This window comes from Mauremys mutica, chromosome 3 (assembly GCF_020497125.1).
Source record: "Mauremys mutica isolate MM-2020 ecotype Southern chromosome 3, ASM2049712v1, whole genome shotgun sequence".
NCBI classification, from domain to species: Eukaryota; Metazoa; Chordata; order Testudines; family Geoemydidae; genus Mauremys; species Mauremys mutica.
In genome coordinates this window covers 8,950,390-8,976,458 of record NC_059074.1, presented here as the reverse complement: position 1 = coordinate 8,976,458, position 26,069 = coordinate 8,950,390, and the positions used below count along the sequence as shown (strand labels likewise).

Sequence of the window (26,069 nt, the reverse complement as noted above, 5' to 3'; positions counted from 1 at the left end):
TAGTTCCACAATTTCATAAGGGTGCGCCTTCAGAACTCTTGGGTGAATACTCTCTGGGCCTGGTGACTTTTTATTGTTTATCAATTTGTTCCAAAAACCTCACCTATTAACCTCTCCATCTGGGACACTTCCTCAGATTTGTCACCTAAAAAGAAGGGCTCAGGTGTGGGAATCTCCCTCATATCCTCTGCAGAGAAGACCAATGCAAAGAATTCATTTAGTTTCTCTGCAATGGCCTTGTCTTCTCTGAGTGCTTCTTTAGCATCTTGATCCTCCAGTGGCCCAGATGACTGGCAGGTTTCCTGCTTCTGAGGTACTTAATTTTTTGCTGTTAAGTTGTGTGTCTTTTGCTAGTTGCTTTTCAAATTCCTTTTTGGCCTGCCTAATTATTACACTTTTACGCTTGATCTGCCAGAGTTATGTTCCTTTCCATTTTCCTCAGGTGGATTTGACTTCTAATTTTTAAAAGATGTCTTTTTGTCACTAAATCACCTCTTTTACTCTGTTTAGCCATGGTGGCTTTCTGTCATCTTACCATTTTATTTGGGGTATATTTATAGTTTGAGCCTCTATTATGATGTTTTTTAAAGTTTCCATGCAGCATGCAGACATTTCACTTTTACTTTTAATTTCCATTTATCTAGGCTCCTCATTTGGGTGTAGTTCCCCTTCTTGATGTTAAATACTACTGTGACAGGTTTCTTTGGTATTTCCCCCGCTACAAGGATGTTCAATTTAATTAGCTCATGGTCACTATTACCTGAATGGTTCAACTATATTCACCTCTTGCATCAGATGCTATGCGCCACTTGGTATTAAATCAAGAACTGCCTCTTCTCTTGTGGGTACCAGGACTAGCTGCTCTGAGAAGCAGCAATTAATGGTGTCCAGAAATTTTATCTCTGCATCCTATCCTGAGGTTACATCTTCCCAGTCAATGTGGGGATAGTTGAAATCTCCCATTATTATTGGGTTTTCTGTTTTTGTAGCCTCTCTAATCTCCGAGCATTTCACAGCCACCATATGAGTCAGGTGGTCAGTAGTATAGTCCTACTGCTATACTCATTATTCAAGCATCGAATTTCTATCCAGTAGTGATTCCATCATACTGTCTGATTCATTTAAGATTTTTACTATATTTGTCTGTGCTTTCTTTCACATATACGGCCACTCCCCCCACTTGTGTGACCTACTTAGTCATTCCTATATATTTTGTATCCTGATACTACAGTGTTCTATTGATTATCATCACTCCACCAAGTTTCTGTGATGCTTTTTATATCAATATCCTCATTTAATACCAGACAATCCAGTTCACTCATCTTAGTATTTAGACTTCTTGTATTTGCATACAATCACTTACAAAATTTATCAGTATTTAGTTGTCTGCCATCATGTGATGCAATTGAATGAGACTGTTTCTCTTCAGTTACTACCTGTACTTCATCAACTTCCACTTCACCTTTTTACTAGGATATAGAGTATCCCCTTTAATAAATCCTGCCCTGAGGGATGTGTCTGTCCAATCTATGTGCTCCTCAGCACCTGTCTGCTTCCTCCAGCCCTTAGTTTAAAAACTCCTCCACGACCTTTTTACTTTTACGTGGCAGCAGTCTGGTTCCATTTTGATTTAGGTGGAGCCCATCCTCCCTGTATAGATTCCTCCTTTTCCAAATGTATCTAGTAAACCTAAATCCCTCCTCTGAACATCAACATCTCCTCCACACATGGTAGACCCTGCAGTTCTACCTGTCTAACTGGCCCTGCATGTGGAACTGGAAGCATTTCAGAGAATGCCATATGGAGGCACTGGACTTGTATCTCTTACCTAGCAGCCTAAATTTGGCCTCCAGGACCCCAGCTACTTCTCCCTATGTCACTGGTAACTGCCTGTACCATGGATCACTGGCTACTCCCCAGCACTGCACATAGGTCTGACTAGATGTTTTGTGAGGTCTGCAACCTTTGCACCCAGCAGTCAATTTACCATGAAGTCCTTTCGGTCATTACAAATCCAACTATCTATGTTTCTAATAATTGAATTCCCCATTACTTTTACCTGTCTTCCCAATAATTAGGGGTCCCCTGCCCTGGAGAGGTATCTTCATAGACTCATAGACTTTAAGGTCAGAAGGGACCATTATGATCATCTAGTCTGACCTCCTGCACAACGCCGTGTAAGATGATACCATGACATCTGGAAGGAGGGTTCCAGCTATGGGATTGATTCCCTCCATTTGAGCTTGGTGTTCTTTCCTTCAGACTTTCATCCTCAACAGACTGAGGCGATCAGAGTGAGGGTGGGACCATTCTACTGTTTCCCGGAAAATCTTGTCTACGTACTTCCGTCTCCCTTGGCTTCTGTTCAGCCACTCAGGTCTCAAGAGCCCATATGCAGTCTCTGAGAGCCATTAGCTGCTGGCACCAAATGCACACACATGCCACCTGCCCACAAGGTTAGAAATCATAGATGCCACATACAGTGCAATAAACTGGATAGTCCCACTCTGCTGCTGGACTTCTGCCTGAATTATTTTCTCTCTTGCAGGAAATTTTGTTTGTTTGGTGCATGTGTGTTTTTATTTTTTGAGGGGTGGGGTGGTGGTATTAGCCTAAATTTAGAGAAGGTTTATTAGGTTTTATTTATTTACTTAGGTTTATTACTATTTATCTGGCTCACACGCCCTCTCTAAACTCCCTTGGAAACTCCCATTTGCTAGCTCCTCTGGTCATCTATGAGCTGGCTTTTTAAACCCATTCTCCCTGAGTTAGTCCCACCCCCTTATCGAGAGATCCTAAGGGATTAAGGTTCAAAAGATGGCAGGTTAGAGCCTTGTTAAGAAGCTCTCAGCCTTGCCTAGCAGGCCACTGGGCTCAGCACACAGCCCCCCAAAACAGAACACACTATAAACTTCAATTAAGCAGGCACAAGGCAGGCAAGTACACACAACGCACTCACCCTAAGGGTCATGTAGTCACTCCTCCTTCTGGAGTACTCCTTTGCAGAACTCTCATTTGCTGCTCCTGTTCATTAGCAATAATATCTTATCTAATCAACCCTGGTGGCCAGTCCCTGAATGCCATATTGTATGTGCTGCCTCTCCAAAAGTCTGAAAACCCATGGTACCAAAATGCTGAGCCCTGAAAGGAAGTCTTGCTACTTAGGGCAGGGTCCCAGATTGGTGACCCATCCTTATCCTTCACACCTGCTCCTTTTCTTATAAAGACCGAATCTGTGTTTCTCTTGCAATTAAGCCAGAAGCAGCCTGAAATATCTGGTACTTCCTGAATCTGGAGCTCCTGTAAGAGTCAGCCATGGGGTACTCCACTGAGAGCTTGTTCATTGCCTATGGCACTAAGAGCCTGGAGGCAATCAGTGCTTCATGATATGGCGCGGCAGTGGCAGCCGTATGCCAGGGTGTAGCTAGAAAGACTGGTAGACTGCAGAGATTTTCTGCATTCACTTCTTTTTGCAGGTCTCTCCCTCAGCAAGCAAGAGTTTTAACATTCCACCTGCCAGAGACCAACAACTGAGTTCTGTCAACTGGTAAGGACAGTATATGTATGGGTGAGATTTTGTAATCAAAAGACTTAATTCTGTCTCCATCTGCTGGCTGTAAGGAACTATAAGCATCTAGACTGGGATAAATCAACAACAAAAATGTATTTTCCACGGTATCTACATCATTTTGAAAGTAAACAAGGACATTATTTTAAGAGGGGTAACAAAAGGTTCAAACACACAGTGGCAGGTGTTCAATACAGAGGTTAAAAAACACATTAATTTCAGCATTCCTCCAGGGAAAAACAGTTCTGCAACCCGGACACACTGTTAATTTAGGATGTTCAGTCATCTCTGAATATTTTTCCCTTCTGCCCAACTATCAATCACGGCTGCTTTATGCATCAAATAGCAAATTAATGAGCTTGCTGCAAATGTGAAGTTAAAGCTCAAACCCACTATTGAGTGCCCAACACCTGCCCCCTCCTTTGGGGCACAGTTCCACAACTATGCTGAGGAGCTGAGATTTCCCTAAGGACAAAAGGCAATGAAATTCAAATCAAGCCAGGCTTTTCTTAAAGATGAGTTGGGGGGAGGGATTGAAGAGAATCTGTTCTAACAGTATCATTACTTTTGAGTTGTTCACACGACAGTCACGTGCTGCTATTTTCCCATGTAAATAGTGTTTGGGCAAAACACCACCATGTTACAGTCAGAAATTATCTTGTTGTTCTATTAGTAAACCTTTGAAAGGTATCAGGTCACATGGCTACCTTTCTGTTTCAAATTGGACTGACATGAAAACAGGCAACACTTCTCTCAATCTACCAAGAAGAAGCACAAGCTTGGTGGTTACCTGGAAAGCTAAAATATAACTAAGTAGTTATAACTAAGAAAATTCCTAAAAATGGACCTTTGATCTTGCTCTCACTGAAGTCAATAGCAAAACCACTGCTGACTTCAGTGGGTGCAGGATCATGTACAAACTATATGAAACGGTTATAATATATACAGAACCAGGAGACCCCCCTCCCAAAAAGGGACTTAAAAGCAAACTTTTCTGCTTCCAAGTTACAGTACAGACCTGTTTACACGTGGCTGTCGGGAGTCAAGCCATCATGACCTCGTGTTAATGGACTGTGGGTTAAGAGGGCCATGCTGAAATATCTTAAGATATCTATATATACACATGTATAATTATCTAGGATTACATATGTATTCACAGCGTCCCAAACACTGCAGGCCTCTCTCTTAACGGTGCTTTGCAAGAATATAAATTCAAATGTGTAATCTAATAAAACATTATTATTACTACACAGGGGCGAAAGTAACTCAAGACACTTACCGGTACGGGGCGGCTCTGGCCCCTGGAAGGGGTGGGACCTCGGGCAGAAGGGGTGGGGCTAGAGGTCAGCATCCCCCACCAGCCCTTCCAGGCCGCCTGGTCCGTGCCGCCCAGGGTTCCCATGGTGATTTAAAGGGCCCAGGGCTCCGGATGTCGCTGCTGCGGTAGCGGCGTCTGGAGCCCCGGGCCCTTTAAAATCGCTGGCCCTGGGGCAGCTGCTCCCTTTGCCCCACCCCGTCAGCGGCCGAGGGGGGGCAAAAGGGGCAGGGACCTTAAAGCACTGCAGGGTCCTTTGCCATGGCAGCGCTTTAACGTTGCTGCCCTTCCCCGCCCCCCATCAGCGGTAAAGACATACAACACATTTCCGCTCTGCACTTCCTGTAGATTTCTATGTCAGTGAGTTAGTGAGCAAATCTGTAGCGCTACATAGCAAGTTCCTGTACCGCGTTAACGAGTCTCGCGTGTTAAATAGGTAGCACTGGGAGGCTACCTATTAAGCCTACTTAATAGGCGCTACTGCGCATTAAGTGGATTCACGTGTAAACGGGTCTGTACTGTACCGTATGGAGCAAGCTTATTGTCCCCCCCCTAGGTTTTCTAGGCCTCCATAGATCTCTCTCTTGAAAAGGTGTCTCAAGGGAGTGTTATAAAGATCATAACTGATGACCAGAGTCTAATAACTAGCTCTCTAATGCTTTTACCCTTTGAGCCCTGTAGTTTGTCATAGGTGTCAGTGAATAGCAGTTATCAGGAATTCTGATGCTAACTTCTGTTGTATTCCTGGGATGAGAATTCGAAGACAAAGCCTTCAATGAAAGTCTTTCAGCACTACTAGAGCTGATCACTGGATATAAGGAATATTTATTCTGAGGATTCAGGAAAGCCCTTTTCACTGCAGCAAAGACTTCCTAAAAGAACATAATGCTCATCAATGGAATCGTCGTCTCACAACCCAACTTGGTTATAAGAAAATATTTTAGTTCATGGAAACAGCTTGGAACAGGGCAACCCACTTTTCCTGTTCTAGCCACTGTTTGTAATTGGAGACATTATGCTAGGATTCTGCCACACATCAGGAGCTAGTGTCAAACTGGTTCCTTTAGATGAAAGTCAACCATTAACTAACAGAAAAATAATTTGACTTTGAATAGCCTAGTTGAGAGTTTGGACCTGCCTTGTCTTGTGGATCTACTTATGCAGCTCAAGATGGCCCCACCTCTACTAATTGGCCCCCAGAGAAAAATGCTTTTTCCTGGGATAGGTTAAACTTTCCCTTGTTATTCAAATAAATATATTTACCTCCTTGGCCATATATCTGGGGAAAAGAGATAGAGCTATAATGTTTGTATGAAGAGGGAGCAGCCTATTGCATTTTCATACCATGTAGTCCTTTGCCTTCCAAGTTTTTTTTCAGCTGTACAAAGTATTGTCAACTTCAAGTGTTCAAAAATTATATTAAAATACATTTTAGATTCTTTTTCTTTGCCTTCTGAGCCTTTAAAATGCACTTAGGTCATGTTTTCAAGCTTTGCTCCATCACCATGAGGACTATACATTTAAAAAATGAAAGTAAGATTCTCACAGACACGTGACTGAGAGCTGGGGTTTTATGGAAAACACCAAATATTGTGAGACTTGTGATAAAATTGGCGAGTTGGTGTAATGGTTTCAGGGCAAGATACACTTTACACCCCTTTTAGTCCTTCTCAAGTCCACACCTTTGTGGACAGTTGTAATTTCCTGCACCTCCTTCAAAGGGAGGAACCCTGTAGTACATCCCATCTTGGACTGGATTTCTGGGGGGCAGCCCCCATTTCCCAACCACATTAACACTATTGTCCCAATTATTTGGTACCTATAAGCCCTTTTTCTTTGGGGACCTGTAACCAGCAAGCTGATTAAAGTGACTCAAAAACAGCTTCAAAACAAAACATTTGTTCACTCAAAAAGTATGCAGCGGGCAGAGTAAAGGGTAAAAACAATAAAGGTCTACATGCATATTTCCCCTTATGTAAACCTTAATCTTTCCTTGCAAGCTTCAGTAAGTTTCATTCTGCTCAGTTACTTCTATTTCTGGGTTGGGAGAAGCAGACTGCACTGGTGCAGCACGCTCTGCCTCTCTGTAAGAGACTAACTTCCAGCGGGTGCTGACAACTGCTTCCTGCTTAGGCTAGCATCTTTAAGGTTCTAGCATCCCCTTTGATCCTAGGTTTGGCCTGGGAAGAGTAAACTTTGCCAGTCTACTTGGAGCCAAGCTCGGGGTATTTCCGAATTAGCAGCTTTCCCGTTGTTTCCCCAAGGACCCTATAATAGGACTCTGATCATTTATATTTACCATTGTTACATTTCCTATTAGTTTCTTCCTTTGATTTAACTCTATGCTGCGAAAGCAAGATAAAATCCATAGGTGAATTGAGGTGCACATATTTATAAAAAATAAATATTTTCCCATCATTCTCCACAGCTGGCAACACTGTATATACTAGAACTGCAGGTCTAAAGATATTATTTCAGATATAGCCAGGGTGGAGTGACATATCATTGATTTAAACCTCAGATTTAAATCAAGTTTAGTTTTACAAAGCTTCATTTAAAAATTGTGCAAACCCTATTGCAACTTTAGATGAAATTTTATAATGAACTAATTATTTTTTATTCAACTATGATAGACAGTGACTTTGAATTGCAAACCCTGATGGAGGAATATTGCCTGGTGAGAGCATTTTAGCTTTCTTGATGTGTGGAAGTGATATTCATTGCAAATATAGCATAAGCTACTTGCTTATCAGTTTTGTGTTTGAGTTTGTATTATTTCACAGTAAAGAGGTTAAGGAGGCCATGCCTCTTTCAGCACAGATAAGCATTTTAACAATAGGAGTTGTTAGAAAAAGAATCTCCATATAAAATCTGAAATTCTTTTAACAATAAGGAAACTCAACAAGCAAGTACAAAACATCCATTAGCATTTTAAAACTGTCAAATGGGAAGAAGGTAAAGAATTAGCGACATGTAAATACAATTTCTTATTTAAACTAAACAAATCAATTTATTTATATTATATATCTATATCTATATATCTATATATATATTTAAACCATCATTTTTATGCGCCCTATTACAGCTTGCAGCTACAATTGATCTTTGATTATTAGGTATATTTAACTCATATGGCAAAACAGTACTTTTGTTCTGGAAAAAAGACAGCGTGCCTCTTTCCTATGTTAAGTCTTGCCTTCCACAAAATAATCACCTCAAATCAAGGGTGGAGAACTGTGTGAGGTTCTGCAGGGACTAGAACCCAGGTCTGTGGGATGGCGGACATCTCCACTGCCCAGCAGCCATGATAGGGTTGTACGCATCATCAATAGACCCTGTGGCGATACTACAGTAAGTACCTCCTCAGAAGTCTGGACTGACAGCTTCATTTGTGGCCCTTGATTGGTCCAGGTACCCTCTTTAAACTGAGGAGGAATTCGGGAAGTGGCTGCAACCAGGTGAACTCCCCCGCCAGCAATGGCAACAAACCTGCCTCTCTGCTGGTTTGTTAGTTAAAAGATAGGAAACAAAGGGTAGGAATAAATGGCCAGTTTTCAGAATGGAGAGAGGTAAATAGTGGTGTTGCCCAGGGGTCAGTACTGGGACCAGTACTATTCAACATATTCAGACATTTTTCTGGAAAAAGGGGTAAACAGTGAGGTGGCAAAATTTGCAGATGACACAAACTACTCAAGATAGTTAAGTCCAAAGCAGACTGAAAGGAGTTACAAAGGGATCTCACAAAACTGAGTGACTGGACAACAAAATGGCAGATGAAATTCCATGTTGATAAATGCAAAGTAAAGCACATCGGAAAACATAATCCTAACTATACATATAAAATGATGGGGTCTAAATTAGCTGTTACCGGTCAAGAAAGATCTTTGAGTCATTGTGGATAATTCTCTGAAAACATCCACTCAATCAATGTGCAGCAGCAGTCAAAAAAGCTAACAATGTGGGGAATCATTAAGAAAGGGATGGATAAGAAGACAGAAAATATATTGCCTCTATATAAATCCATGGTACACCCATATTTTGAATACTGCGTACAGATGGGGTCACCCCATCTCAAAAAAGATAAATTAGAATTGGAAAAAGTTTAGAAAAGGGCAAAAAATGATTAGGGGTATGGAAGAGGAGAGATTAATAAGACTGGGACTTTTCAGCTTAGAAAAGAGATGACTAAGGGGGGATATGATAGAGGTCTATAAAATCATGACTGGCGTAGAGAAAGCAAATAAAGGAAGTGTTATTTACCTCTTCTCATAACACAGGAACTAGGGTCACCAAATGAAATTAATAGGCAGCAGACTTAAAACAAACAAAAGGAAGGGTTTTTTGCACAATGCACAGTCGACATGTGGAACTCTTTGCCAAAGGATGTTGTGAAGGCCAAGACTATAACAGGGTTCAAACAAGAACTAGATAAGTACATGGAGGATAGGTCCATCAATGGCTATTAGCCAGGATGGGCAGGGATGGTGTCCCTAGCCTCTGTTTGCCAGAAGCTGGGAGTGGGTGACAAGGGATGGATCACTCAATTACCTGTTCTGTTCATTACATCTAAAGCACCATTGGCCACTGTTGGAAGATGGGATACTGGGCAAGATAGACCTTTGGTCTGACCCAGTATGGCCATTCTTATATTCTGCTCACTCTCTGACTCATGATCTCAGCTCTGTCTTCTGATTTTCAACTCTGTCTCTGACCTTCAGTGCTGTTCCTGGCCTCTGATCACCACGTCACTGACCACTAAGCATGACTGCCCAAGCAGTTAAAACAAACTGGAGGGATCTGTGTCAGAATGTGGAGCACTCTGCTGCTATAACTAAGCTATCAGCAAAGTGGACTTTGAACACAACAAGCATCTGAAGCATTATTATCCACATACCTCTGCCATTCCCAGACTGGGAACTGGAAGTTTATCAAGACTGTGACAAATCCAGAATGTCTGCTAAAAACTTAGACCAATCTTGCAGGAGGACTTAAGTCCTATGTCACTTTATGTTCCAACTGTTAGGACCACACCTGGCTCCCAGCGAGGTCGCTAAGCAACCCAGCAAGCTCAACTGGACCCAATAAGCTTTCTCCAAACAATCGTGTCTCCTGATTGGGCAAGAGAGCCTGTGGCCTGCTACTTGAGCCATACAGTGGCAGCAGCTGCTCAACATTTACCACACCCACAGCTACTTTTGCCCAACTCCAGCTTCCATCCCTGCCTGCCATCAACCCTTCCTCCAGTCCTCACTCCAGCCTTGTTCCAGTCCTGTTCCTGCCTTGACTCCTATCCAGTTCAATCTAGTTTTTGCCTCCCTGTCCTGCTCCCAATCATGACTCCAATTCTGACCTTGGTCTGGTTCCTGAACCCTGACTCCAGCTTCACCCTCAGCCCAGTATGTTACTCCTGGATCTACACTCGTCACTATTCTGAACTTCCACTGCCAGAACCAGACAAGGTCCTGTTCCACCTTCTAGGTAGGCTACCCATGCTCTGCAGTTTGCAGTTGCAGCATCCCCAAAAAGACCAGATGTAAGCAGGGTGTGGGTTTAATGACATACAAATCTCTTCAAAACAACCACAGTGGGAGTCCATCTCACCCTTGTGGATTTAAAAGTTGGGGCTCCTACTACTTACCTACATTTTATGAAAGATGTTTTCCGGGATATTCTTGATCAGTTTGTGCTCAACTATCTAGACAACATTCTAATTTTCTCTGAAAAATCAAGAGCTCCATGACCACAATGTACATAGCATTCTAGACTGGCTTCACCAGAATCAACCCTATGCCTAGCCTCAAAAGTGTGAATCTGACAAGGACAGAGTTCTTGGGTTATGTCATCTCCCTGGCAGGGATTGCCCCACCTCATCCCTAAGGTAGCAGCAATCACAGATGGAAGGCATCCTCAAATGTACACAGGGTACAAATATTCCTGGGTTTTGCAGACTTTTGCATGTAATTCAGTAAGAGGGTTTTCTCCAACCTGGTCATTCCCTTAACGTTCCTTCTCAAGAAGGGGCCCAGATTTGCCTGGTCCTGCTACTGAAGACACACCCACACTCCACTTGGGCCTTAATCATTGAAACTGATGCCTTGGACTTTGCAACAGGCATAATCCTTTCCCAATTCATGGTTCCCCACTAGCTACTTTACTCCTTTGCCTTTTTTCCTGGAAACTGACTCCTGTGGAGAAAAAGCTATGACATATCAGAGGAGGAACTCCTGGCCTTAAGGGCCTCCTTCAGGAGAGGTGGCATCTCCTTGAAGGGGCCCATGCACCTGTCCAAATTTGGGCTGATTACAAAAACCTAACACACCTACAGACAGCCCAATGATTAAAGCAATGCCAGATCCTCTGGGTGCTTTTTCTATCCCGATTCAATTTTACAGTCACCTACCATCCAGGGAATGTAAATGGGAAGGCAGACACCCTGTCCCACAAGGATGAGCACCACGAAGTAGAGGAGGAAGCTGTTACCACTGTTCTCAAACCTTCCCACTTCAGAGGGATGAGTGAGGGCCAACTGATGACCACTCTCTGGCTCCCAGTCATTCATTTGCAGTGCCAATCTAGCAATCCCTGAGAAACCCCAGAGCCTTCCCAGGGTCAAGTGTCCATCTACAGCAAGGCCACCTCCTCTGATGGGGATTGCCTTTTACGTTCCTGGAGAAGACCCCTAACTCCAAAATATTGAGATTGTTCCACCACTCCCCCACGCCAGGGCATTTTGGCCACTTTAAGCCTGAGAATCTAATTTCCAGGTATTTCTGGAGACCAACATCATGAAAAGGCATCAAGAATTATTTTAGGATGAGTGATCTCTACATTTGTCTTAAAAAATGCACATAAGACTAAATGGTCTTCTCCAGCTGCTTCTCGTACCTCCATGTCCTTGGTCCACTTTCTGAATGGATTTCATTGTGGGGCTGCCCTGCTCACAAGGGCTCTTGGTAGACCTGACCGTTGTGCACAAAAATGGCCCATTTCATCCCCTGCTGTACGTACCTTTTCATCATTCCACGAAATAGAACAGCTCTTCTTGGAACATGGTCTTCCAGTATCATGACATGGTAGAACACATTTCTGACTGGGGCACCCAATTAGTTTCTTAATTCTGGCAGGAATTCCTCCACCTTCTTGGTACCAAGCCCCTCATCACACATGCCTACCACCTTCAAACTGATGACCAGACACAAAGGGTCAATCAGACACTGCTGTTACTTGAATTTTCACCAAGACTATTATGTTTCCCCTATTATGCAATGCTGAAATTCACTTATAATAATACAATCCATACTTCCACCCAGCAAAACCCGTTCTACATCTGGTCACCCTTAGTTTCATCCTGAGGTATCTGAAGACTGCCCTCACACTCTGGCAACCACAGACTTGGTCCTCCAACAAATTCATCAGGATCTCAGCATTTGGCCACTGCCAAGGAGTCTTATAAGAGCTATGCCAATTGACAACAGCAAGTTGCCCAGACTTAAACATAGTGATAAGGTTTGGCTCTGCGCCCAGAGCTTGAAGTCAACCCATCCTTCTGCCAAGTTCAGCCGCAAGTACCTTGGCTCCTTTCACCCAGAAAACAGATCCAGTGACCTTCAAACTACAGCTCCTGGAGTTCCTCAAAACCCACCCCATCTTTCATATCTCCCGTCTCAAACCATTTAACAACCCGTTCCCCCAGTCAGATGGATCCACCACCACCACCCATAATGATCCAGGGACAGGAAAAGTACAAGGTCCATCAAATCCTCAGTTACCGATGTGTCAGTATACACTCCAATACGTAGTAGACTGGAAGGGATATGCGTCAGAAGAGCAATGCTGGGAACCCATAGAAAACATCCATACCCTCAACCTGCTACAGGAATTTCACCAACAATATCCCAACAAACCAGCACTGAGGAAGCCCTAAAGGAAGGGATACTGTCAGGAACACAGCTGGCTTGCTAGGCATCCCAGCAAGTTCAGCTGGACCCAATGAGCTTTCCTCAAATAGTCATGCTTTATGACTGGGCTGTAGATCCTGCAGCATGCTACTTGAATCTTGCAGTGGCAGCATAGTAGCTATTCAATATGTACCACACCCACAGATGCACTTGCCCTGCTCCTGCTTCCAGCCTTCCATTCAGTCCCTGCTCCAGCTTCCCTCCAGCCCTTCCTCCTGTCTGCTCAAGTCTGGTCTTTGCTTCTCTGACCCTGCTCCTGACTCCAGTTCTGACCTTTGGCTTGGCTCCTCAACACTGACTCCAACTTCATTCTCAGCCTGGTACTGACTCCTGGATCTATGTTCACCACTACTCCAAACTGCCACCGCAATCACCAAACAAGATCCTGGTCCACAGACTGGTAAGGCTACCCATGCCCCCGCAGCTTACACTAACACTGGTATTACCCACATTCTGTCTCAGTGTAATGTTTCCTTTATTTACCAAGGCTTCAAGTCACAGAACAGAATGTTCTTGGAAAGAGTAAAGTACATGGCTGCAGTCTGAATTGCTATCCTTTATCCTATTCTGATGCCATAAATGAGGCATCCAACAAGCTCACTCAAGAATGTGAGTAGGTCACCCACATTATGCTCTGTGGCACTATGGATCCGTGTCTGGTTAACAGCACTACTGATTATTTGACCATTTCCAGAAAGCAGTAGCTTTCAGAAGAAAAATGCATTGTCAGCAGTGCTGACTCAGCTGCTTAGTTCTAACCAATTTGCTTCAATACTAATATTGTTTCAAGACAAATTTTTGAAGTTTGTTGAAAATAAGAATACAATCAGTAATTGTTTCTCTCTGCTGAGACAGAAATGAGACTAAGGAAAAAGGCACAAATACAGAATGTTTACATAGTCTATTCTGTCTGTCTCCCTGTGCCAAAAGGGTACGTAACCCCACAGTCAGAGCGTTAAGAGGAAAAACAGGAGAAACCAGATTACTTAAATTCAGCCCAATACAGAATGTCTTGCAGATAGCAGATTGTGGGGTACAGTGTTGACTGAGATTTTTTGCAAGCAAGCAATCTACAATGATCTCCAAATGTAATAGTATAAAAAGACAATTATAATTAAGTATTTGGTCTCTACAGGCCAGACTGCAATAAATTCTTAGCTGTAAAGCTGTTCTAGCACTGACACCTCAGAGCAACTCAAATACCTGATGGAAAGTATGATGAGTCTTTTTCAAGAGGCCAAAATTGATAACAAATATTGCATCAAATTTTGACACAGTTTTCAGTGACTAGTACTTCAAATTTGGGGGAAGGCCAGCAAATCACACCATCACCAGAAAAAGGCAGGTCTACGTGATTGGGAACTCCCTAGTAAGAAAAATAGACAGGCCTGTCAGCAGAACTGATCTGGAGAACAGAAGAGTGTGCTGTCCACTGGGAGCTAAGATACGGGATGTGGACCTGAGGCTGAAGAGAATCCTCATGGGAACAGGAAAGAATCCACTGGATTATCCTTCGTGTAGGAACAAAAGACACACCTAGATTCTTGCTGGAATATATCAAGGGAGACTATGCCAGGCTGGGGAAGACACTTAAGGAAATGGAGGTGCAGGTGATCTTCAGTGGGCTTCTGCCTGTCCCTAGAGGAAGAGAACAAAGGCGAGACAAGATTATGTTGATTAACAGATGGCTCAGGCAGTAGTGCTGTAAGGAGGGCTTTGGGATGTTTGACCACCGGGAAGCAGTCATGGACAGAGGACAGTTCTCATTGAATGGACTCCACCTTATTAGGGAGGGAAATTGACCTCTGGGATGGAGGTTGGCACAACTCATGAAAAGAGCTTTAAACTAGAAACTCAGGGGAGAGCATTGGGAGATGCTCATGTAATCCCCACACCTGATTTTAACATTGAGAGGCAGGAAAATCAAGTAAGAAAGGATACAGCAACAGAGAAAGGAATAGCGGTGGGTAGGAGAATGGACAGTAAGAGGAAGGATAGGCTGATACCAGTCACATAGGAGATACTGGCAGTAGAACGACCCAATCGCGTGAGGCATGTGGGTGAAGCCAAGCAGCAACAGTTAAGATGATTGTACACCAATGCAAGGAGCCTGGGTAACAAAATGGAGGAAGTAGAAAAAACGGTTACTCATCTTCACATAACTGTTGTTCTTTGAGATGTGTCCATTCCAATCAGATGTATGCGTGCACAGCAGCCAGAAGATTTTCCCCTTAGCAGTATCCATCAGGTCAGTCCGGACGCCTTCATGGCGCTCAATATGGAGCCCTACCGACTCACCACCCCCTCAGTTCCTTCTTGCCGGCTACTCCGACAGAGGGGTAGGTATTTGAATGGACAGGAACAACACATCTCGACGAACAACAGTTATGAGAAAGTAACAGTTTTTTCTTCTTTGCCTGCTTGTTCATGTCAGTTCCAAACAGGTGACCCCCAAGCCTAAGTTCCAGAGGCTGGATCGGAGTTCAGATGTCCACTGACTGGAGCACTGCTCTACCACAGGCTGCGTCATCTCTTGTCTACTGGATGATAGCATAATGCGATGTGAAGGTATGTATTGAGGACCATGTTGCTGCTCTGCATACTTCGTGGGTAGGAACATGCGTCAGGAAGGCCGCTGAAGAAGCCTGCGCCTTGGTCAAGTGTGCTGTGAGCGTGTGGGGCGATGGGACTGGCATCTCTGCCAGGTTATAGCGCTGTGCTCGGAAAGGTCTGGCATGCCAGGCACACTGCTCTCTGACATTGATGTGGAGAGCGAGTTCCGCCTGAGAACAGAGGCCTTGTGTCCTGAGGTCTCCCACATGTGCTTCCCAGCCCAAGGCTGACGTGTTCGTCACTAGTGAGAGGGATGGCTGAGGACCGGTGAAGGGGATCCCTGCACACACTACCTGCAGGTCAAGCCACCACTTGAGGGAGTCAAGGACTGGATGAGGTAGAGTCATGACTCTGTCCAAACTGTCCCAAGTTGGCCGATACACCAGGGCTAGCCACGATCGGAGAGGCTGGAGTCTGAGCCTGGCATGTTGCACCACACAGGTACAAGCAGCGATGTGTCCTAGAAATTTAAGACAATTCCTTACTGTGGTAGTGGGGAACTGCCTGAGACTTTGAAAGATGTCGCCCAGGGCCCAAAACCTTGTTTCTGGGAAGTATTCCCTGGCTTGTATTGAGTCCAGTACTGCCCCTATGAACACTATCCACTGAACAGGGGGACAGAGTTGATTTCTCCACATTCAGGAGAAGGCCTAGTTCATCGAACTTCATTCTTATGAAGTCGTCTTATGCCTTCACTTGAGCCCTGGAGTGGCCCTTGATCAGCAGTCATCAAGGTACGGGAACACCTATACCTGCCGCTTGCGTAGGATGGCGGCCACAACTGCCATGCACTTGGTGAACACACAAGGCGTTGCCGACAGATCAAACGGGAGGACTGTGAACTGGTAGTGGTTGTTGCTCACCACAAACCTGAGGTACCTCATGTGGGATGGTGTAATTGCTGTATGAAAGTATGCGTCCTTCAAGTCGAGGGTGGCATACCAGTCCTCTGGATCCAAGGAAGGGATGATGGAGGCCAAAGAGACCATGTGGAACTTGAGTTTCTTCATGAACTTGTTGAGCTCTCGCAGGTCTAGGATGGGCCTGAGCCCGTCTTTGGCTTTCGGTTTTAGGAAATACCGGAAATAGAAGCCCTTGCCCTTCAGCTCCTGAGGCACGTCTTCCACTGCCCCCAGTGAGAGGAGCAATTGCACCTCCTGTACAAGGAGTTGCTCATGAGAAAGGTCCCTGAAGAGGGATGTGGGGGAGGGGGGCAGAGGGAGAAGGGGTTCAAGGATGGGAGGGCAGAGAATTGGAAGGAGTATCCTGTCTCTACAGTGCAGTGCACCCAGCCATCCGATGTAATACGGGCCCACTCAGGGTAGAAAGGGGATTGTTGAGACAAAAGGTAAGGCGGGATGGATCCAGTCTTTGTACTGGTGCACCATAGAATCATAGAATATCAAGGTTGGAAGGTACCTCAGGAGGTCATCTAGGAGGGATGGGGATGAAATTGAGATAGGTGAGATACTGAGTTCCTTTTAAAGTCTTTCTTTGACAAGAACTAGTGTACAAAACATTCAACAAATAAGAAGGAAAGATGACCCTGTTAAAATAATTAAGAGAAGGTAGGAAAATATTTGGAAAAATTATACATACAGATCAAACAGTCTGGATACTATAGTGGAAGAAAAAGGACCTCTAATAGATCTTCAAAAATTCTCTAGCACAAATTTATCAGACTGCATGAATGACTGCCTTCCGTCTGTATTCTTAATATACTACAAGACATCTGCATGCGGAGGTGATGTGAGAACATGTAGTGTCCCCTTCATTTATATCCCAAGAGTGATTAGGGCTTGGTGTACACTACCACTTATGTCACTCAGAAGTGTGAATAAGCCACCTCCCGAACAACATAAGTTACACCGACCTAAGCACTGGTGTGGACAGCACTATGTCAGTGGGAGACCTCTTATGGAGGTCGACTTATTATGGTGACAGGAGAGCTCTCTCCTGTTGGCATAGTCTTCACCAGACATAGTGCAACATGGAGAGAGAATAACTGATATTGTTGGAGCTACAAGTGAGCTATCTGGGCCATTAGTTTGAATGAACAGCTTTTCTTAAAATCTGAAGTAGATACAAGCAATGGATTGATTCACCTCTATGAAGTGGTGCAATATCTTCTGTGTTGACTTTATTTTTATTAACTTAGTTGATGAGGGATACAAAAGAAGGCTATTTTGATATTCAGACTTGCTGAACAACCCCTGAGTAAACTGAGCTCCAGAAAGACTTAGGCTATGTCTACACTGCCACCTTTTAGCAACACAGCTGCGCCGACAAAAAAATCCCCCCCCCCCCCCCCAATGAGAGGCAGTAGCTTTGTCGACAGGCGAGCTCTCCCACTGACAAAGTGCTGTTCACACTGGCGTTCGTCATCAGTAAAACTGAGTGCGTGGTTTTTTTTCCACACGCCCGAATGACAGAAGTTTTACCAACGGAAGTCCAGTGTAGACAAAGCCTTAGATGGTGGTTTTTCCTTTTAAAATGGAGCCTTCTTTGAGAACAGGATAATTACATTTAACAAGCATCAGCTTCTTAGGGCAGATTTAAGCAAATTCATTACCTCTACTGTGAGGAGTTCTAAATAATACCTAGTTTTTGAAAAGGAAAACCTAGATTTATACATATATATATTTTTAATCGCAGTGCCATACACCAATGACATTAAATGTTTTAGAAATCAACCTGATACTACATTAACAAAGCTTCTTTTCTGTATTCAAGTTAACTCCCTTCCCCCATTCTTTAAAAAGCTATGGTAACACAGATAGTCAAAACTGAGACACTTTGTATTTAAAAAAAAACAACATTGGCAACTCCTGTGATTTATGGAACACTCTGCAAATGTTGCATATTTCTTCAAAGCAGCAAGGTGAAAACAGCAGAGTCCTGTGGCACCTTATAGACTAACAGACATATTGGAGCATGAGCTTTCGTGGGTGAATACCCACTTCGTCGTGAAAACACCATCCCAACTTATTCTGCATCCCACAAGGCAGAGGATTCAACATTCAAACAATTACTTCTTGTCACTGGTTTCGGCAAGATATTTACATGCCTCCTGTTTTCTTCTCCTCTTTGGTCTGCAAGTGCAATTGTTCTAAAGCACTTGAGCATGAAAATAAAGTGGTGTCAAGTGGGGTTACACTTCACTGCAGCCATGGGAAGAGAAAGTCTGTTGCAAAACTATTTCTTAGTGAGATTCAACTACATTGTTACAAATTAAAAATTACATTTCAATTCAAACTTCCACCAGAAAGTTTAAAAAAAAAAATCAAGGGTAGCACTCATTATGTACAATATTTGTGTTTGACTTTACAGCCTGTGATTTCCAAGGAATAATTCACCTTTGCCTGTTAATTTTCTATGATAAAAAAAATACTTACAGAATTAGAGCTAAATCTTGTAGTCATTACCCTTAAACTAAGGCAAAACTCCCATTAGCATCAATGCAGCATGGGATGTGTCATATACAGTTCTAATGGTTACAGCAGATGATGGATTCAGGACTCCTTGGTGTTATTCCTGGCTCTGGGCCCTCTGTTACTCTACCCCAGGGGTGGGAAAGCTTTTTGGCCTGAGGGCCACATCTGGGTAGAGAAATTGTATGGTGGGCCATGAATGCTCATGAAATTGGGGGTTGGGATGAGGGCTCCGGCTGGGGGAGCAGGCTCTGGGGATGAGGGGTTTGGGGTGCAGGATGGTGCTCTGAGCTGGGACTGAGGGGTTCGGAGGGGAATCAGAGCTGAGGCAGGGGTTTTGGGCGCCAGGACTCAGGGGTGCAGGCTCCAGGCAGTGCTTACCTCAAGCAGCTCCTGGAAGCAGTGGCGTGTCCTCCTCTATGGCTCCTATGCAGAGGCGTGGCACCGGCCTGGCGGCTCTGTGCACTGTCCTGTCTGCAGGCACCACCCCTGCAGCTCCCATTGGCTGCAGTTCCCGGCCAATAGGAGATGCAGGGGTGGTGCTTGGGGCAGGGGCAACATGCAGAACCCCATGGCTGCCCCTACGCTTAGGAGCTGGAGGGAGGACATGCTGCTGCTTCTGGGAGCTGCTTGAGGTAAGCGCCGCCCGGAACCAGTATAACACCGACAGACCCCGGTCATCAGTGGGCAGAATCGAACCTGGGGCTTCTGGAGCTTAGTGCATGAGCCTCTACTGCGTGAGCTAAAAGCCAACTGGCTGTTAGCTAAGGCTGTAGAACAGACTCATTTAACTCTAAGTGGTCTCAGTGCCACTAGATGGGACAGAAGACCACATCCAGAAGGTGTGTGGCTTACACCTGCACCCCTGAGGGTCTCCCACCCCCCAGCTGGAGTGGGGCAAACCCCCGACCCCACTCCCCGGCGGAAGCTCAAGGGCCGGATTAAAAGTTCTCATGGGCTGTAGTTTTTCCACCCCTGCTCTACACCCTGTCACCTGCGCACCGGATTCCCTCTTCAAGAGGGATCCCCAGTGTTGAAGGGACCCTAGGGGAATATTTGTATACCTTCTGTGTTAACTTCCTTCCGTTTGTTCAGGAAAGCAGGAGGAGATGCAGTTTTGCCAACCCTCAAACATCATGAGTCAGGCTCACCAAAAATCATGAGATTGACTTTAAAATCATGAGTTTATGTCAAAATAATAGATTTGGTGTTTTTTTATTTGCCTTCTGGTTTTTGAGCCTTTAGGGTACACTGAAATCACATTTTGAATCTCTCTCTATTGCCATGAGGGCTAGAAACGTACTTTTTCTTTAAGAATGAAGGCTGAAATTATCACATTCACTTGACTCCAGGAGCTGGGGCTTTAAGGAAAACAATCATGAGACTGGAGGCAGGAAATGAAGCACTACTCACCCTTACCCAGCCCCTCCCTGCTTTTGAAATTTTTATCTTTTATGAATTTACCTTTTAAAACAAAATGTACAAAGCCAGGCATTAGCTACTGATGTGTGGCCTCCCCCCAGGTAGCTGCCAGGCACTGGAGACACCGAAGAGCTGTTGGGGCTACCATTAGCCATTTACCCCGGCAAGACAAATGACAAACGCGGAACCCAGGTACCTCCTGAACGGGAGTGTAGGAAGGAGACCAGGGAAGCCAAATAGGGATCGGCTGCATTACTGATTGCCAGCTGGCCAGCATGTTGTGGCTTGATTCCCTGTTGACCTAGTGGCGGAACACTCTGCCACTGTTAGGGCCTTGGGCTGGGATGAAGTGGAGTCAGGTGGCCCTGTATTGTCCTATCCCCTGCCACCCTACCCCTGTACATGGCAGCCTCCCACCTTTAGGCCAAGAGGCCTGCGTTGGTCTGTCGTCCACAAGAGCTAGGATGCCAGATGGTTTTCCTGTCTGCCCTGCCAGAGAGCCGATCCCCCTAGACTGTTGTGTTGCTCTGCCCTGACTGAAGGCCAGAGCCCCTTAACTGTTGGTGTCCCACCGTGTTCGAGGGCCTGGGCTGATAGACTCGTTGCTGCTCTGCCTGGACTGTAGCCTGGGGCCTACTAACTGTTGGCTCATTCCCCCCTGAACTGAGTCACTCCAGAGGCATCATAGCGAGGTGGCAGGGCCTCCCTCACTGATAGATGGGGAGACCGCTGCAACCGCCTTACAAAAAAAAAAACCCACACAGTTGAGATTTTTGGCTCAACTAGAATCTTGTAGTTTAAAGACATCTAAATAAGGGTATTTAAAAAAAAATGCATTAATATATTGAAAATAAGAAACGTCTGAAATTTAGGTGAACAAAAACACTGATATATCCTTAAGTCTAAAAACACTTGTAGATGTAGATGGGAAAGGTTAATAAAAGTAACTTTAGGTTAAAGCAATTTTATATTACAATGTATAGAGAAGTGTTATTGACTGGAAGCAGAATTACTAGATCAGATCAAATTATTGTGACTAGAGTCCTAAATATGAGAGGTCACTAAACTAATAATTTCTTGTAACAGATTATTTTTTCCCACCTCACATTTAAAAATATATGCTGTACTACAGGGATCTTGAGATTTTCTAACTGTATATTAAAGGGGGATTGTAAAAGTTGGTAGGAATAATTCACTCCTACCCCATCCATTTAATGTAAAATCCATGAATTTAATACATTTCCCAAAAAATATGCTTTAAGGATATTTAAAAACATAGCTAAGTAATAATCTGAATCTTTTCTCCATAACCCTTTTTTAAAAAAAAATAAAAGTTATGTCACATAAGTAAAATGCAAGTAAATCCTCTTCGATTACGTTAGAGATTGTCTCTGTTGCTAACAAGCCATAGATTGAAATTATTATTTTTTGTTTCCACAGTGAGGTAATTCACAATCTGAAATGTTGCTCTTCATCCAACTTCCAGCAAATCTCCTCAGAAGCGTGTTCATATGTGGGATCTTAATTGCAATTCAGACTAGCTGAAACAGCACAATGTGACCTAAATCCTAAAATACTTTTATACTAATACCTGGGAGGACAAAGGATAGAACCAAACAATTCACAAAAGAATGTAACAGATTACTACACATGCTCACATTCCTCAGGAAAATGTACTGCAGCTCTCAAAAACAAGCACTGATTATAAAGATTATATGAATGAATTCATTCCAGAGCCTGAACTACACTCAATGCAAGGTTCAAACTGACAGTATAAAGGTGATTGTGTCTCTGACCTGGGGCTTGCCAGGCCTGGTTAGCCCCTCATGTAGGTTAGAGCAGTGCTTCTCAAAGTGGTGGTCTGCAGACCGGTGCCGGTCCGCGAGCCATCGGCTGCTGGTCCGCAGCGAGTTTCCTCATAAGAGCGTTGAATAGGATAATAATATGGCACCGGTCCCTGGCACATTGGGAAAAAAAAATTGCCGGTCCCCCACATCAGATAGCTTAAGAAGCACTGGGTTAGAGCACCTGAGGGCTTGCCTTTATTAGAATCCTGCCTGTGATGGCCCTTATAGGCTGTTGCGGCAGACAGGAATACCCCAGTCACATCTCCTACATCTCTTATTCCTATTCTGTAGTTGGAATAAAATAATGTAATTCTATAGAAACCTTGTCAACATTTTAGCAAGCCATTATGCCATGGGATTAAGTGCTAGTCTCTTAACTATAACACAGTTTACTCTTAATGGGACAAAATCCTGAAGTCCTTATTTAGGCATAAATAACTGAAATCATTCAGTGTTGCCTGAGTAAGGACTGAGTGAGGACCTCAGGATTTGGCTCAGGAAACTCCTCCCTCCCCCACAAAATAGAGCCCCTACAATTCAAACATTTTAAAGATTATTTAAAGAGAGATACGTAAGACTATCAAAACATACCAAAAATCTTAAAATTGGCCCCAAACCTTATTCTGTTTCTCAGTAGCTTTGACCATCCAAGGATAAACCAATTGATTGCTATTTTGTAAATCTGTTCAAATTAGGGGCCTGGATAGCTTAAGTGGGGAAGCATGTTTAGCTTAAGAAAAAGTTTCAAAGGTTAAAAGAAAAACCCTTCTAAGGGTATGGCTACACTTGCAAATTTGCAGCGCTGCAGCAGGGTGTGAAAAAACACCCTCTGCAGCGCTGCAAATTGCTGCGCTACAAAGCGCCAGTGTAGTCAAAGCCCCAGCGCTGGGAGCGCGGCTCCCAGCGCTGTCCGTTATTCCCCACAGGGAGCTGGAGTACGGACAGCGCTGGGAGAGCTTTCTCCCAGCGCTGGGGCTTTGACTACACTTAGCGCTTCAAAGCACTGCTGCGGCAGCGCTTTGAAGCGCTAATGTAGCCATAGCCTAATATTCTATAGGGTCTACAGGTCCTTCGACCCAATTTGATGTTAATAGAACCATTATTGTTCTTCCATTGACAATATAACAACTCCCGCTGAGCTATTATAATGTTATAAGGTTTGCTGGAGATTTGAGTAGCATTTTTACTACATGCTGACATTATTCCACTAACCAGGATTTTGCTCATTAAGATGCTACACATTTCCATCTTTAAAATACTCCATGAATTTCGAGTAAGCAATATCCCATCCAATTTTATACATTACAGAACCAAAATGGGGAAAGAACAGATTCAAGAATATTTAGATAAGTTAGATATATTCAGTTCAGTAGGGCCTGATGAAATTCACCCAAGGATACTTAAGGAACTAGATGAATCTCAGAACAGTTGTTAATTATCTTTGAGAATTCATGGATGGGTGAGGTTCCCAGAGGACTGGAGAAGGACTAACACAGAAACATACAAACTAGGGAAATGTGGTCTAGAATGATATTACTATAAAGTTGGTGCACAAAAGGCTGAAAGACTGTACTATAAAGAGTAGCAAAGAATCCTGTGGCACCTTATAGACTAACAGAGTAGTTATCAATAGTTTGTTATCAAACTGTGAGGACTCATCTAGTGGGATACCGCAAGGGTCTGTCCTGAGTCCAGTACTATTCAATGTTTTCATTAATGAGCTGGATAATGGAGCAGAGAGCATGCTTATCAAATCTGCAGATAAGCTGGGAGGGACTGTTAGCACCTTGGAGAATAGGATTAGAATTCAAAACAATCTTGACAAATTGGAGAATTGGTCTGAAGTCAACATGAAATTCAATAGACAAGTGCAAAATATTTCACTTAAAGGGAAACAAAAAATCAATTCCAGATAGCCAGTTTTCCCCCATTTTGTAATTGTTCTAGTACTGCCGAAGAGGGTCTGGGAATTACAGTGGATCGCAGACAGATTGTGAGTCAATGTGATGCAGTTGCAAAAAAGGCTAGTATTCTGAGATGTATTAACAGGAATGTCCTACGTAAAACACAGGAAGTAATTGTCTCACTCTACTCAGCACTAGTGAGATCTCAGCTGGAGTACTGTGTCCAAACTGTGGGTGCCACATTTTAGGAAAAATGTCGATCAAATGGAGAAAGTCCAGAGGAGAGCAACAGTAATGATTGACAGTTTAGAAAACCTGACCTGTGAGGAAAGGTTAAAAGAAATTGGGCATGCTGAGTTTTGAGAAAAGAAGCCTGAGGGGGAACGGGATAACAGTCTTCAAATATGTTAAGCACTGTTATAAAAAGAGGACAGGGATCAATTGTTCTACATGTTCACTGAAGGTAGGACAAGAAGTAATGGGCTTAATTTGCAGCAAGGGAGATTTAGGTTATATATTAGGAAAATCTTTTGAACTATAAGGACAGTTAAGCACTGATGTATGTTTTTAACGGAGGTTGTGGAATTCTGGTCATTGGAGGGTTAAGTTTAGTCAAAACACCTGTAAGAGTTAGTCTTGGTATACTTGGTCTTGCCTCAACACAGGGGGTTGGACTAGATGATCTCTCAAGGGCCCTTCCAATGCGTTTCTCTCGCTTGAGAGCTCCCTTAGCATCTCAATCATCCAGTGGCCTCAGTTTTTTTTAGTAGGCTTCCTGCTTCTGATGTACTTAATTATTTTTTTTTGCTTGCTATTACTTTTTGAGTATGTAAGAAAAAACAATAAAGGGTTACAAGTAATAAAGGAGTATCATCAAGCCATACAAAGTATTCCAAACATTTAAGTGATATTTTTATGGCACTAAAACATGAACTTTGGTGACCCAGATGGTTTTTCAACTGCTTTAGAGCTGAACACTGACATGGTTTTTATACTAGTGTAAGTGCAGACACCTAATGGAACCCATGTTGTTATATAACCCCCTTCAAATAAAGTTTTGTGAAATGCTTTCCATTGAGATGCAAAATAGAGAGCATGCTCTAGCAACTAACACTCTGAATGCTTCAGAAACTCAATGTTTTGCCACAACCACTTTAGCACAATAAAAGAAACTAGGCTTCATCTGATCAACTACTCTCTCAGTGCCCGATTTTCCTCTTCTTTCTAACTCTAATTACACCACCACCAAACTGGTGTAACAGTGGAGAGTCTGGCATCTAGAATTCTCTATGGCATTTGCTTACATGGTAACTGTATCAAACAATGACAAGCCAAACCTGTTCTTTAAAAATAAACCTGATGAACTACAAGCTCTGACGTTCTGTACAGAGTATTTCAGATAAGATTTTACACTATTGTTTTTTAAACATATATGGGTTTCCTCAAAGTGACATGGAAATCTGTGGTCTAAAACAGTGGCTCTCAACCCTTCCAGACTACTGTACCTCTTTCAGGAGTCTGATTTGTCTTGCGTACCCCCAAGTTTCACCTTAGTTAAAAGCTACTTGCTTACAAAATGGGAAATAAAAATACAAAAAAGTGTTACAGCACACTACTACTGAAAAGTTGCTTACTTTCTCATTTTTATCATCTAATTATAAATCAATTGGAATATAAATATTGTACTTGCATTTCCGTGTATAATATTTAGAGCAGTATAAACAAGTCATTGTCTATATGAAATTGTAGTTTGTACGGACTTTGCTAGTGCTTTTTATGTAGCCCATTGTGAAACTAGGCAAATATCTAGATGAGTTAACGTACCCCCTGGAAGACCCCTGCATACCCCCAGGGATATGCGTACCCCAGTTGAGAATCACTAAAACATCATTAGGTACAGCTACAGAAGACCACAAAACTCTTAGAAATTGTTAACAAGCAGATCACTGATGAAATTCAGTTGCACATTAGACCTCCCTTTAGGGCAAGGGTTGAAACAAACCCTTAATTC

At 43.5% G+C, this 26,069-nt stretch overlaps 1 protein-coding gene across 5 annotated transcripts in view; it reads right to left on the bottom strand.

Moving 5' to 3' along the window:
* FZD3 (frizzled class receptor 3) overlaps window positions 1–26,069 on the bottom strand; it is a 79,586-nt gene that overhangs the window by 10,317 nt on the left and 43,200 nt on the right. The gene's annotated exons all lie outside the window — the stretch shown is intronic.